We start from the raw sequence: 15,926 nt of genomic DNA, 5'->3' as shown, positions 1-15,926 counted from the left end.
CAGCACAGTGCCTGGGACCTCAGCCTATGAAAACCACAGCTCCAGCCATCCAACTAAAGTCACTAAGCACACACAGTCTACATAGGGGATGACCATACACAAAATCATTCCTTCTAGGTTAGGAAAAGTAGCTGTCATGCCTAATTTATAGTAACAAAAACAGAAAGTCAAATAAAAAAAGGAAAAAGAGGAATATGCTCCAAGGGAAAGAACAAGACAGAACTTTAGAAAAAAAGAACTAAATAAAATACAGGTAAGCAATATGTCCAACAAAGAGTTCAAAGTAATGTTCATGAGGATGTTTACTCAGAAGAGTGGATGGATCAGTGAGAACTTCAACAAAGAGAGAGAGAATATTTTTTAAAACAGAGTAGAAGTATACAATATCTGAAATGAAAAATACACTAAAGGGAATTAACAGTAGATTAGAGGATGCAGAAGAATGGATCTGAAATCTGGAAAAGACTATGATGAACATCACACCAGCTAAGTGACAAAAATGATAAAATAATTTTAAAAATGAAGATTGGTTAAGGGATCTCTTGGATAACATGATGCAAACAAGCATTAACATTATAGGAGTCCCAGAAGGAGAAGGAGTGGCAGAAAACTTATCTGAAGAAATAACAGCTAAAACTTCCCTAATCTGGGGAAAGTAGCAGATATCAAGGATAAAGGATGCACAGAGACTTCCAAACAAGAAGAACCCAAGGAGGTCCACCACATGAGAACTATTTATACACAAGAGCAATCCCATAAGGCTATCAGCTAATTTTACGGGAGAAAGTTGGCAGGTCATAAAAGAGTGGCATAATGTAGCCAAAGTGCTGGAAAAAAAAAAAAAACACTACAGCCAAGATACTCTATCCAGAAGGTCATCATTCAGATTTGAGCAAGAGTTAACCAGTTTCCCCAACAAACTAAAAAGTAAAAGAAGTTCATCACCACTAAATTGGCCTCTCCAGAAAGGTTAAAGAGACTTCTTAAAGTGGAAAAAAAAGGTCATAATTATAAATAAGAAAATTATGAAAAAAATTATGAGTAAAATCAAATATACATTAAAGGTAGTAGAGCAATTACTTATAAAGTTATTTTGAAGGTTAAAAGGCAAAAGTAGTAAAATAAATTATATCTAAAAAATGAGTTAATGGGACCCACAAAATTTTAAAAAATGTAAAATAAGATAAGACACAAAAAAAATGTAAGAGGAAGTAAAAATGAAATTCTTTTAGAGTATGTTTGAACTTAAATGACCATCAACTTAATATATACTGCTATATACATAGGAGGTTATTAGTATATACTGCTATATACATAGGACATTATATATGAACTTCATGGTAATCACAAACCAAAACATATAATAAATACACAAAAAAAATAAACAGAGAGAAAGCCAAACATAACACTGATGAAATTCTCACTTACAAGGAAAAAGAACAAGAGAAATAGAAAGGAAGAGAGAAGAACTACAAAATTAAAACAACAAAATGGCAAATGTACATACTTATCAATAATTATATTATGTAAATGGTATTAGTGCTGCATTCAAAACAGAGAGGGTAACTGAATAAATTATATATATATATATATATATATATATATATATATATATATATAATATATAATGCTTACAAGAAAATCACCTAAAGACACATAAACACTAAAAGTGAAAGGTGAAAAAAAGATATTCCATGAAAATGGAAGCAGAGAAAAGGAAGATTAGCAATTCTTACATCAAACAAAATAGACTTAAAAACAAAGACTGTAACAAGAGACAAAGAAGAACATTATATAATGATAAGAAATCAATCCAGCAAGAGTACATAACAACTGTAAATATCTATAAACCTACATTGGAGCACCTAAATACATAAAGCAAATATTAATAGACAGGGAGAAATTGACAGTAATACAATAACAGTAGGAGACTTTAACAGTCACTTACATCAGTGGATTTAACATCTAGGCAGAAAATCAATAAGGAAACAGTGTCTTTGAACAACACACCAGACCAAATGAAATTATACATGTGGACTTATATACATTCCATCCAAAAACAACAGAATCCACAATATTTTCAAGTGCACATAAAACATTCTTGAAGATAAATCACATATTAGGCCACAAAACAAGTTTCAAAAAATTAAGAATACTATATTTGTATCAACATCTTTTCTAACCACAATGGTAGAAAACTAGAAATCAATTACAAGAAAAAAAAATAAAACTGAAAAGCACTAACAGGTACAGGCTAAACAAGATGCTACTACATGAAAAATTGCCAAATAAATAAATAAATAAATAAGAAAACACAACACTCTAAAATCTTTGGAAAACAATGAAAGTAATTCTAAGAGTGAAATATATAGCAATATAGGCTTACCTCAAGAAATAAACACACAAAAAATCTCAAGTAAATCATAAAACTATACACCTGTGGGAACTAGGGGAATAATAAACAAAGCCCAAGGTGAGTAGAAGGAAGAAAATAATAAGGATCAGAGAAGAAACAAATAGAGACTAAAACAAACAAATAAGCAATAGAAAGATCAATAAAACTAAGAGCAAGTTCTTTGAAAAGATAAACAAAATTGATAAACATTTAGCCTGATTTATCAAGAACAAAAGACAAAGTATCCAAATAGAATCAGAAATGAAAGAAAAATCAGAAATAAATTAATTGACACCACGGAAACACAAAGAATTCTAAAAGACTACTATGAAAATTTGTATGCCAACAAATTGGACAACCTTGAAGAAATGAATAGATTCCTAGAAACATGAAATCTTCCAAAACTAAGTAAGGAAGAAATAGAAAAACAGAAAATCAGAATGGATTGATTACTAGTAACAAAATTGAATCAGTAATCAAAAAACTGTTAACAAACAAAAGTTTAAGATGAGAGGGATTTACTGGTGAATTTACCAATTATTTCTTCTTCTCCTTCTCCTTCTCCTTCTCTTCCTCCTCCTCACCCTCCTCCTATTCTTTCTTTCCTCTCCTTCTCCTCCTCTTTCTTCTTCTTCTTCTTCTTCCTCTTTTTTTTGGTTATTGTTATTAGAGAGACAGAGAACATGCAAGTAGGAGAGAGAGACAGAGGGAGAGAGAGAGGATCTTAAGCAGACTCCATGCTCAGCGTGGAGCTCACTGTGGGGCTCAATACCACGACTCTGGATCATGACCTAAGCTATAACCAACAGTCAGACACTCAACTGACTAAGCCACCCAGGCGCCCTTACCAAATATTTAAAGAGTTTATACCTATTTACTAAAACTAATACTTCAAAAAGATGGAAGAGAAGGGAAAGTTTCCAAATATATAAGGCCAGCATCACTCTGACACCAAAACCAGAAAAACAAACTGAGAGAAGGAAAGAAAGAAAGAAAGAAAGAAAGAAAGAAAGAAAGAAAGAATTTACAGGCCAAAATCCCTAATGAATATAGATGAAAAAAATCCTAAGTGAAATAATTGAACAATAAATTAAAAAGATTCACTAGGGCACCTGGGTGGCTCAGGTGCCAGACTCTTGATTTAGGCTTAGGACATAATCTCATAGTTCGTCGGATTGAGTCCCACATCAGGCTCTGCACTGGCAGCATGAACCCTACTTGGGATTCTCTCTCTCCCTCCTCTCTGCCTCTCTATTGCTCACACACACATGTTCTCTCTCTCAAAATAAATAAATAAATATGTATAAAACAAAGAACTTAAAAAATAATTCACCATGATCATGGAGGATTTATTCTGGGTATGCAAAAAATGGTTCAATATCCACAAATTTATCCATGCAATACAAAACATTAACATAATTAAGTATAACAACTATATATAATTTCAAAAGATGTAGAAAAAGCATTTGACAAAATTCAACAGCCATTCATGAAAAAAAACTTTCAACAAAGTGAGTTTAGAGGAAATGTGCCTCAACATAATAAAGGCCATACATGACAAAACCATAGCTAACACTCAATTGTGAAAAATTGAAAACTTTTAGAGCTTTTACTCTAAGATCAGGAACAAGAGAACAATGTCCACTCTCATCAATTTTATTCAACATAGTACTGGAAGTCCTACCCAAAGCAACCAGACAAGAAAAAGAAATAAAAGACATCTAAATTGGTAAGGAAGAAGTTAGATTGTCACTATTTGTATATGGACATGGTACTATATATAGAAAAACTCAACCAAAAATAGATTAGAACAAAAGAATTCAGTAAGTTAAAAGATTCAAAATTAATAAACATAAATATGCTGTGTTTCTGTCCACTAATAACAAAGTAGCAGTAAAAGAAGTTAAGAAAACATCATTTACAATTACATCAAAATGAATAAAATACATAGAAACAAACTTAAAGAGGTGAAAGACCTATACTCTGAAAACTATAAAACATCAATAAAAGAAATGGAGGACAACACAAACTAATGGAAAATTATTCCATACTCATAAATTGGCAGAATTAATATTGTTAAGATGTTCATACTACTCAAAAAAAATCTACAGATTCAAAGTATCAATGGTATTTTTCACAGACCTAGAACAAATACTAAAATTTGTATGGAACTACAAAAGCCAAATTTTGTATGGAACCCAAAAGGCCAAAGCATTCTTGAGAAAGAATAGCAAAGCTAGACATATAACAATCTCAGTTTTCAATATATGCTGCAAAGATATAATAATCAAAACAGACACAAAATAGACACATAGATAAACAGAACAGATTAGAGAGCCCAGAAATAAACTTGCAACTATATGGTTATTTAATCTGTAACAAAGAAGTCAAGAATATGTAATGGTGAAAAGATCATTTATTTAAAAAGCAGTGCTATGAAAACTGGACAACTACATGTAAAAGAATGAACTGGACCATTGTTTTACGTCATTCACAAGAATAAACTCAAAATGGATTAAAGACGTAAATATCAGACTTGAAACCATAAAACTCCTAGAAGAAAATAGACAGTAATCTCTTTGATATTAGCTTTAGCAACATTTTTCTAGATATGTCTCCTCAGGCAAGGGAAATGAAAGCAAAAATGAACTGTTTTCACAGTAAAATAAACCATCAACAAAACAAAAAGGCAACCTACTTAATGGGAGAACATACTTATAAATAATATATTTGATAAAGGGGTTAATATATAAAATATATAAAGAATTAATACAACTCAACATTAGAAAAAACACAAATAATCTAATTAAAATGGGTAGAGAACCTGAAAAATATTTTCCAAAAACATACGGATCACCAAAAGATACATGAAAATATGCTCAACATCACCAATCACCAGGGAAAGCAAATCAAAACACCATTATATCTCACCTTACACCGATCAGAGTGGCTAGCATCAAAAAGAAAAAAAAAGGGGATGCCTGGGTGGCTCAGTCGGTTAAATGTCCGACTTCGGCTCAGGTCATGATCTCATAGTTTGTGAGTTCGGTCCCTGTGTCTGGCTATGTGCTGACAGCTTGCTCAGAGCCTGGAACCTGCTTCAGATTCTGTCTCCCTTTCTCTCTGCCCCTCCTTTGCTCACACTCTGTCTCTGTCTCTCTCAAAAACAAACATTAAAAAAATTTAAAAAAGAAAAATAAAAAAAAAAAGAAAAATAATACCAAGTATTGGCAAGAATGTGGAGAAAAAGGAACCCTGGTGTACTGTTGATAGAAATTTAAATTGGTACAGCGACTCTAGAAAACATTATGAGGATTCCTCAATATTTGAACATAGAAATACCATATGATACAGTAATTCCATTACATGGTATTTACCCAAAAAAGAATGAAAACTCTGATTCAAAATGATATATGTACCCCTATGTTTATTGTAGAATTATGTATAATAGCTATGATATGTAAGCAACCCAATTGTTTATTGACAGATGAATGGATAAAGCATATATATATATATATATATATATGCATATATATGAATATTACAAGCATAAAAAATAAAAAAATATATTTACATCTTGCCATTTGTGACAACATGGATGTACCTAAAGAGTATTATGCTAAGGGACATAAGTCAGAGAAACACAAATGCCATATAATTTTACTAATATATGGAATCTAAGTAAACAAAACCATTGAACAAACAAATATAGGAGAAACAGAACCATAAAGACAGAAAACAAAGTGGTGCTTGCCAGAGGGTAAATGGATGGGGGAACGGGCCAAATGGATACGTGGAGTGGGAGGTATAGGCTTCCAATTCACGTGAAAGTAATGTAACATTTTGTGTCAACTCTACTTAAATAAATATGTAAATAAATAAATAAATTTAAACCTATAAGAATATTTTAAAAAATAAGTGGAGTTCTTCCACTTCCTGATTTTAAAAACCTTTTTCAAAGCTGCAGTAATTAAAATTGTGTGGTACTGGCATAAATTCAGGCATATATACCTAAGGAACTGTACACAGAGCTTAGAAATCCCTCAAGTATCTGTGATCAAATGATCTTCACCATGGGTGCCAAGACCACTAAATTGAAAAAGACAGTCTCTTCAACAAATAATATTGGGAAAAGTGAGTATCTATAATCAAAAAATGAATTGAGACTCATATTCTACTACACAAAATTAACATGGAATAAAAACCTAAGCTTAGAGCTTAAAACTATAAAACACCTACATGAAAACATTAGGGAGTCCTAGGTGGGGACCAACATGGTGGAGAAGTAGGGGGATCCATACTTCCCACATCTCTCAAACAAAGAAGTGTAGAAGCCAAAGGACTTTGAACACCAGAGTCTGGGAGGAAAAGAGACTGAATCTACTAAGAAGAAAATGGGAAAGCTGGAAAAAAGATAAGTGGGAAACTGCGAACTGGGGGAGACAAAAAAAAAAAAAGAAGGCCGTGTGGGCAGGAGGGGAGGGACCCCCTTCTGCAGAGAGACCAAGGGAAGAGAAAGAGCAGCTAGGGAAGTGCAGGACCATATCTGTACAGGAGAAAGACCTCTGACTGAGACTGAGAGGGATCCGATCTCTAACTGCGGGGTTTCTTCATACTGGGAACAGCTCCCTGTTCTCGCACCTGGGGAGGAGGGGAGCCAGGCCTAGGTGCGATGGTAGGTCAGAGGCTCAGTCCACAGCTGGAAAACCTCCCTGGAGGGCCACACAATAGTACAGAACCTGCCTGTGTCCACCACCCCCGGGTGCAGTGGCTGGGCCTAGGGCTCGGTCTGCAGGAGGATAAGGCCACCATCTCTCTGGAGTACTGTGGGAAAAGACAAAGGCTGCCTGCGTCCGCCGCCCCTAGGAATCCCGGCGAGGGCACCGGCTCCATCCACAGTAGGAGAAGGCGGTCCTCCCTGAAGTGCTGCGGCAAAGACAAAGCCAGCCAGGACCAGGTATTGAGCTGCACAGAGAGATGCTTCCCCAGTGCCAGAGCGCAGGGAGCAGGACTTTGAATCCTAGCCAAGCCCAGGGTCAAGGGAGCTGGCAGAGTGAGAAGGACTGTCCCATCTGTTCCCATGGCACAGTGAGGATGACTCAAACTGAGTCCACTGGTCCACCTCCATGGATAAGAGACTGAGGGATCACCATTCCCCACCCCCCACCACCACCAAGGCAGGGCCTCAGGGATCACTCCCTGGGCCCATAGCGGAGGTGGGTTCAGATTACACCAAACCAAGTGCCCTTGAACTGGGTAACTGCATGTCCATCTGAGCTGCACAGACCCTGAGGACAGCTACTACCTGCAAGCAATGCAGCATTGCTTGGATAACTCTAGGTCAATTCTGGATATATAGATATATTCTCCCCCCACCCTATTTCTCCTTCTTATATCTTCCCTCCCAGAGGCTAGTTACTCTGGTTATTGGTCTTTCTAAACAGACATATTTAATCTGTTTTCTTGATACATATTCCATACCTCCTGCTTTACACTCCTTTCTCTCTCTATGGAATAATCAAGCCATATGGTTTCTCTGTCTGGGTAACTTTATCTTCCTTTCATTTTCTCCACCCCCTTCTTTCTTTTCCTTTCTCTCTCTCCAGATTAAGACTTTTAGTCTCTCTGCCTAATCAATGTTTATTTTTTCTCCACCCCGCCCCTGATCCTGTCATTTCTCTCTTTGTATGTTCTCTTGCATCAGCAACGCCTCCCCCCTCTTCTTTACTTGTAGTAGGTGTTTTTGGGTTTTTTGTTTTTAGTCTTTAGGTTTTTCTTTTTGTTTATTTGTTTGCTTGTGTTATTCCTTTTTGTGTTTGCATATTTTTGTCTCCCTTTTATCTATCTGTTTCCCTTTACAGGGCTACTCCAAGGAACAAATCAAAGCACATCTGGTGGAGGGTCCAAAATATTAATATGAGTAGGATAATAAAATAACTGAAGTCAAAACAACAGAGAGCAAGTAACAATCCCTGAAAAAACACCTCCTGAAGGGCCAGGCCCTGGACAGTGTATGACCCCACTTTAATATAGCAGTGCTCACAAGAGCAGAGCATACAACAAACTTTTAAAACACATAAGGGACAGAAAACTAGCTAAAATCATGAAACGGAAGAATTCTCCTCAAAAGAAATTCCAGGAAGTAGCAACAGCTAACAAATTGATCAAAACTGATTTAAGCAATATACTGGCACAAGAATTTAGAATAATAGTCATAATCACTGGGATTGAAAAAAAACATAGAATACAGCAGAGAATCTATTGCTACAGAGATCAAGGGATTAAAAAATAGTTATGAGGAGAAACAATGCCATAAATGAAGTGCAAAATGAAATTGAGGTGGCTAAAGCACAGATTGAAGAGGCAGAAGAGAGAATAGGTGAATTAGAAGATAAAATTATGGAAAAAGAAGAAGCTGAGAAAAAGAGAGATAAAAAATCCAGGAGTATGAGGGGAGAATTAGAGAACTAAGAGATGCAATAAAACAGAGCAATATCAGTATCATAGGAATTCCAGAAGAAGACAGCCAGAAAGGGGCAGAAGGTGTACTTGAATAAATCATAGCTGAGAACTTCCCCAATCTGGGGAAAAACAGGCATTGAAATCCAAGAGGCAAAGAGAACTCCCTTCAAACATAACTTGAATCAATCTTCTGGGTGACATATTGTAGTGAAACTGGCAAAATACAAAGATAAAGAGAATTCTGAAAGCATCTAGGGATAAATGGGCAGTAACATACAAAGGTAGACACATAAGGGCAGTAGCAGACCTATCTACTGAAACTTGACAGGCCAGAAAGGAATGGCAGGAAATCTTCAATGTGATGAACAGAAAAAATATGCAGCCAAGAATCCTTTATCCAGCAAGTCTGTCATTCAGAATATAAAAAGAGATAAAGGTTTTCCCAAACAAACAAACACTGAAGGAATTCATCACCACTAAACCAGCCCTACAAGAGATCTTAAGGGGAACTCTGTGAGTGAAATGTTGCAAGGACCACAAAGTACCAGAGGCACCACTACAAGCATTAAACCTATAGACATCACAATGACTCTAAACCCATATCTTTTAAAAATAACACTGAATGTAAATGGACTAAATGCTCCAACTAAAAGACATAGGGTATCAGAATGGGTAAAAAAACAAGACCCATCTATTTGCTGTCTACAAGAGACTCATTTTAGACCTGAGGACACCTTCAGATTGAAAGTGAGGGGATGGAGAACTATCTATCATGCTACTGGAAGTCAAAAGAAAGCTGAAGTGGCCATACTTATATCAGACAAACTAGACTTTAAATTAAAGTCTGTAACAAGAGATGAAGAAAGGTATTATATAATAATTACAGAGTCTATCCATCAGGAAGAGCTAAGAATTATGAATATTTATGCACTGAATTCAGAAGCACCCAAATATATAAAATAATTAATCACAAACATAAGCAACCTTATTGATAAGAATGTGGTCATTGCAGGGGACTTTAATACTCCACTTACCGCAATGGACAGATCATCTAGACACAGAATCAATAAAGAAACAATGGCCCTGAATGACACATTGGACCAGATAGACTTGACAGATATATTTAGAACTCTGCACCCCAAAGCAACAGAGTATAGTTTCTTCTTGAGTGCACATGGGATATTCTCCAAGATAGATCACATACTGGGTCACAAAACAGCCCTTCATAAGTATACAAGAATTGAGATCATACCATGCACACTTTCAGACCACAATGCAATGAAACTTGAAATCAACCACAGGAAAAAGTCTGGAAAACCTCCAAACGCATGGAGGTTAAAGAACACCCAACTAAAGAATGAATGGGTCAACCAGGCAATTAGAGAAGAAATTTAAAAATGTATGGAAACAAATTAAAATGAAAATACAATAATCCAAACGCTTTGGGATGCAGCGAAGGCAGTTCTGAGAGGAAAATACACTGCAATCCAGGCCTATCCCAAGAAACAAGAAAAATCCCAAATACAAAATCTAACAGCACACCTGAAGGAAATAGAAGCAGAACAGCAAAGACACCCCAAACCCAGCAGAAGAAGAGAAATAATAAAGATCAGAGCAGAAATAAACAATATAGAATCTAAAAAAAACAGTAGTACAGATAAATGAAACCAAGAGTTGTTTTTTTGAAAAAATAAACAAAACTGACAAACCTCTAGCCAGGCTTCTCAAAAAGAAAAGGGAGAGGACCCAAATAGATAAAATCATAAATGAAAGTGGAATTATTACAACCAATCCGTCAGAAATACAAGAAATTACCAGCAAATACTATGAAAAATTTTATGCCAACAAACTGGACAACCTGGAAGAAATGGGTAAATTCCTAAGCACACACACACTTTCAAAACTCAAACAGGAAGAAATAGAAAGCTTGAACAGACCTATAACCAGTAAAGAAATTGAATCAGTTATCAAAAATCTCCCAACAAATAAGAGTTCAGGACCAGATGGCTTCCCTGGGGAATTCTACAAGACATTTAAAGCAGAGATAATAACTATCCTTCTCAAGCTATTCAAAAAAATAGAAAGGGAAGGAAAACTTCCAGACTCATTCTATAAAGCCAGAGTTCCATTGATTCCTAAACCAGAGAGAGACCCAGCAAGAAAAGAGAACTACAGGCCAGTATCCCTGATGAATACGGATACAAAAATTTTCAACAAGATACTAGCAAATCGAATTCAACAGTATATAAAAAGAATTATTCACCATGATCAAGTGGGATTCATTCCTAGGCTGCAGGGCTGGTTCAATATTCGCAAATCAATCAATGTGATACATCACATTAATAAAAGGAAAGAAAAGAACCATATGATCCTGTCAATTGATGCAGAAAAATCATTTGACAAAATTCTGCATCATTTCTTAATAAAAACCCTTGAGAAAGTCGGGATAGAAGGAACGTACTTAAACATCATAGAAGCCATTTGTGAAAAGCCCACAGCTAATATCATCCTCAATAATAAAAACTAAGAGCTTTTTCCTGAGATCGGGAACACGACATGGATGTCCACTCTCACCACTGTTGTTTAACATAATGTTGGAAGTCCTAGCATCAACAATCAGACAACAAAAGGAAATCAAAGGCATCAAAGTTGGCAAAGATGAAGTCAGACTTTCACTTTTTGCAGATGACATGATATTATACATGGAAAATCTGATAGACTCCACCAAAAGTCTGCTATGACTGATACATGAATTCAGCAAAGTCACAGGATACAGAATCAAGGTACAGAAATCAGTTGAATTCTTATACACTAATAATGAAGCAACAGAAAGACAAATAAAGAAACTGATCCAATTCACAATTGCACCAAGAAGCATAAAATACCTAGGAATAAACCTAACCAAAGATGTAAAATATCTGTATGCTGAAAACTATCGAAAGCTTATGAAGGAAATTCAAGAAGATACAAAGAAATGGAAAAGCATTCCGTGCTCATGAATTGGAAGAATAAATATTGTTAAAATGTCAATACTACCCAAAGCAATCTACACATTCAATGCAATCCCAATCAAAACTGCACCAGCATTATTTTCAAAGCTAGAACAAGCAATCCTAAAATTTGTATGTATATTGGTTTTTGTTGCAAAGCAATATGAGTGAAAAAATGTTCAGGCATAAACATTACATTAGGATAAATTTTGGTGACAAATTTAGTATAGAAATTCAAGTTAAAAAAATAATTATTTTCAATAGATAAATAAGATTTTTGCATTAATTTTTTAAATGGATAATGGTAGATGTCAAATAGGTGTGGCATTTTTATTTGGTTGCATCCATTTTAAAAAAGCAATGTAAACTTCTCATTTAAAAATTTCAGTATTAACAGTACAAAGCATATTACATCCTTTGTAAGTGCACAGTCCTGTGATAAAAACGTTTTTATGCCATCCTAAAACATGCAGGTGAGTGCATTAATATTTCAGAGTACTTCTAGTGGGTACATGTGGCAAAATTTTTGACCCCCACTGCTTTAAGATGATGATTTACATAAGACCGATGTATTTAAGCTTATACTCAATTTCATTTGTAGATACCCACCACCCCTATGTCTCATGCCTTCAAAGAATATAGGGAGGTTTATAAAATAAAGCATATCACAATACAATATCCCAGATGTCATTGTAATAGGTAGAAAAAGCCAGGTAACAAGCTCGTCTAGTCTTTTGTAGTTCACAGAACTAGGTCTTCTTTTCCAATTGATGAGAGAAAAGTCTCATCAACTGAGGCTTTTTAGGACACATTCTACCCTAGTTTTCTTTGTCCAAGAAACTATTTAATGGAAACTCTACTCCTTGCTACTTAAAACGTAGTTCATGCACCAGCTGCCTGGGTATCACCTGGCAGAATCTCAGGTTCTATTCCAGACCTACTTAATCAGAATCTGCATTTTAATAAGACCCCCCCAGATGATTAATAGGCATGTTAAAATTTGAGTTCTAAGAGTTTAGGCTATATAGTCTAGAGTTTAGTCCTAGGGCATTAACTAATTATTATCATTTAAGGAAAAAGACTATAGTTCAGCTCCAAAGGGAGCCAATCACTCTTAAATATTTTGGATGTACTTCAACAAGCAATTTAAACTACTTTAAGCAATGATTTCTTATCTTATGATTATTTTTTAAGTTATTTCAACCACTAGACTATTATTGTATAAGGAAATACTTTAATTAGAAATCTCAATACAAACAGGTATTATATCAGCTCAATTAAATCATTTCTAATAATCAAACTCATTAGTCTTGCATACCTGTCAATTTTCAATTTATCATTTTAGACAATTTGCTTTACAATTAACAGGCCAAATAAAATGACCACCTAGAATATCATCACTGGAAGAAATTACAAAGATCTTATGTAAGGGCAAAGTGACTCTTAAAGAGATTTTCCAGTGGCTTCAGAATGTGAAAGGGAAAATAAACCTTTCTACTTCTTTGAAGTGCTATCTGTATAGAACTCAACCCCTTCACCCACATGCTACTGATTAGCAGTACTTATAAGAAGGTTAGGGATAATGGCACCCCTAACAGTTGATTGAATATGCCCCCGTCAATTTCATGTAGATTCTCTGAGACCACAGCCAAAATCTGTCAAGACAGATCCATCAGTGCAAGACCTATGAAGATCCTCCTCAGGTTGAGGCTATGATGCTGGCTACTGATCTTGGATCCCTCCCCAGGAACTCCTTCACAGTATGTTGATATAAATACAAGAGGCTCACCCTGACCTGTTGCCAAATACTTCTGAGTTTGTTTCTCTGAGGAGTTGGTTTTACTGGGTCAAACCTTGTGTCCCAAAGTAGGTGAATGCCCCTATCTCTACATAATGCCCAGTAGAAATGTTTTATTTTATGCAGAAGAATCCAGAGGACCTGAGTCCCAAGAATTGAAGTGTGGCCCACAAAATGCATCATCTTAAACTCTTGGGCATGGTAGAATGAATCATTTAGAAATCTAAAGATGAACTGCAATGTGTAGATTCTCATCTGGCTAAATCCTTTCTCTGCTGAGAAGACAGAAATTGAATACAACTGGGTTCTTTCCACAGAAATTAAGAAATAGCCTACAATTGAAGGGAAAGCAGATTTTAACACATTGAGATTCCCATCTCCAGTACTTCCAACAATGGGAATCAAGTGAGTTTGGCAAGGAGTTATAGTAGTTAGTGTGGTATTTAAATAAATTGGCTCTTTGAAAGAAAGTAAGATCAAGAACAGACATATATGCCTGGAAAAGGGGTAGGTGCTGACCTGGAAGAATTGCTTAAGGCTCATTGCCAAGGTCACAACCTATATTAATCTGCTTGGATTGCCATAGCAAAATACCATAGACTGGATTACTTAAACAACAGAAATTTATTTCTCACAATTTTAATTTTCTTAATGTTTATTTATTTTGAGAGAGAGAGAAAGAGAGAGAGAGAGAGAGAGAGAGAGAGAGAGACAGTGTGAGCAGGGGAGGGGCAGAGAAAGAGTGAGACACAGCATCTGAAGCAGGCTCCAGGCTCTGAGCTGTCAGAACAGAGTCCAACGTGGGGCTCAAACCCATGAACCGTGAGATCATGACCTGAGCTGAAGTCGGATGCTTAACCGACTGAGCCACTCAGGTGCCCCAGTTTCTCACAATTTTAGAATCTAGAAGTCCAAGATCAAGGTGCCAAGCAACGCAGTTCCCAGTGAGAGCCTTCTTCCTGGCTTGCAGATGGCCACCTTCGTACTGAGTCCCTACATGGTAAAGACTGAGCTCTGATGTCTTTTCCTCTTCATATAAGGGCACTAATCCTATTGTGACCTCACCTTCATGACCTCAACTACCCATATTTTCTCCTACAGGACCCATTTCCAAATATCATCACATTGGGAATTAGGGCCTCAACATATGAATTTTTGGAGGACATAATTCAGTCTGCTACACAACCCATTTCCCAAGCCACACTGGATGACTCAATATGAGTTAAGATGGAAGAAGAGATAGTATATACAGCTGAAATAATGGGGCAAATCAGCCCTGGTTTGTTCATGGATTAAAATATGGTCAGAAATAGGGGCGCCTGGGTGGCGCAGTCGGTTAAGCGTCCGACTTCAGCCAGGTCACGATCTCGCGGTCTGTGAGTTCGAGCCCCGCGTCAGGCTCTGGGCTGATGGCTCGGAGCCTGAAGCCTGTTTCCAATTCTGTGTGTCTCCCTCTCTCTCTGCCCCTCCCCCGTTCATGCTCTGTCTCTCTCTGTCCCAAAAATAAATAAAAAACGTTGAAAAAAAAATTAAAAAAAAAATATATGGTCAGAAACATCCAACCTTTTCCTCATAAATTAAAACTAAATATATATGTAAAGCACAGCTTTAGAATACCCCTTTCCTGATGGCTCTGTAACTTTAAGACTTTGAATTACTCACTGCCCCCAAAATCTGAGGTATTAGAGGTCTATGTAGTGTTTGCCTATGTATAAATAAAAAGCATTTCAATGGTATCTTGCATAGTACCTTCTTGTCACAGCTTCATGGTAAGAAGTAGACTCGTAGGGAGCTGAACACATGATGAGGAAAGTCCACAAATGCACATCAACTGGCTACACATTCTTCCAATTAGACTTCTGAATGGGCTACACAATTATCATATCCAGGCCAGTAATCCCAGCTTGAGTCAGTCTTTAGATGGACAACTCCACCAGTGTTAATCATAGTGAGGAGATGCCCTTATTTACCAGTGCAATGAAACAAGGAATGTGAGGAACTCAGTATGGTATAACAAAACAACGGAAGAGAGTTTCAAATGTCAACAACCTTCTCCCTTTCTTAAAGATAATTGTAAGTGTTTTCCCTAACAATGTATACTTTAGAAGTAGACCACTGACCAAATATCATAAATATGGAATAGTTCTTGATTTCTTCCAGACTGAGTTTATACCACAACTCCATGCAAATGCCATTATACATGCTTAACCTGAATAAATTAATTGGAATTTCTTTTAAAAAAAAGATTTATTTTTTGAGAGACAGAGTGCATGCAGGGAAG

This window comes from Panthera tigris, chromosome X (genome assembly GCF_018350195.1).
Source record: "Panthera tigris isolate Pti1 chromosome X, P.tigris_Pti1_mat1.1, whole genome shotgun sequence".
Taxonomy (NCBI): domain Eukaryota; kingdom Metazoa; phylum Chordata; class Mammalia; order Carnivora; family Felidae; genus Panthera; species Panthera tigris.
Note: the sequence above shows the minus strand (reverse complement) of the source record.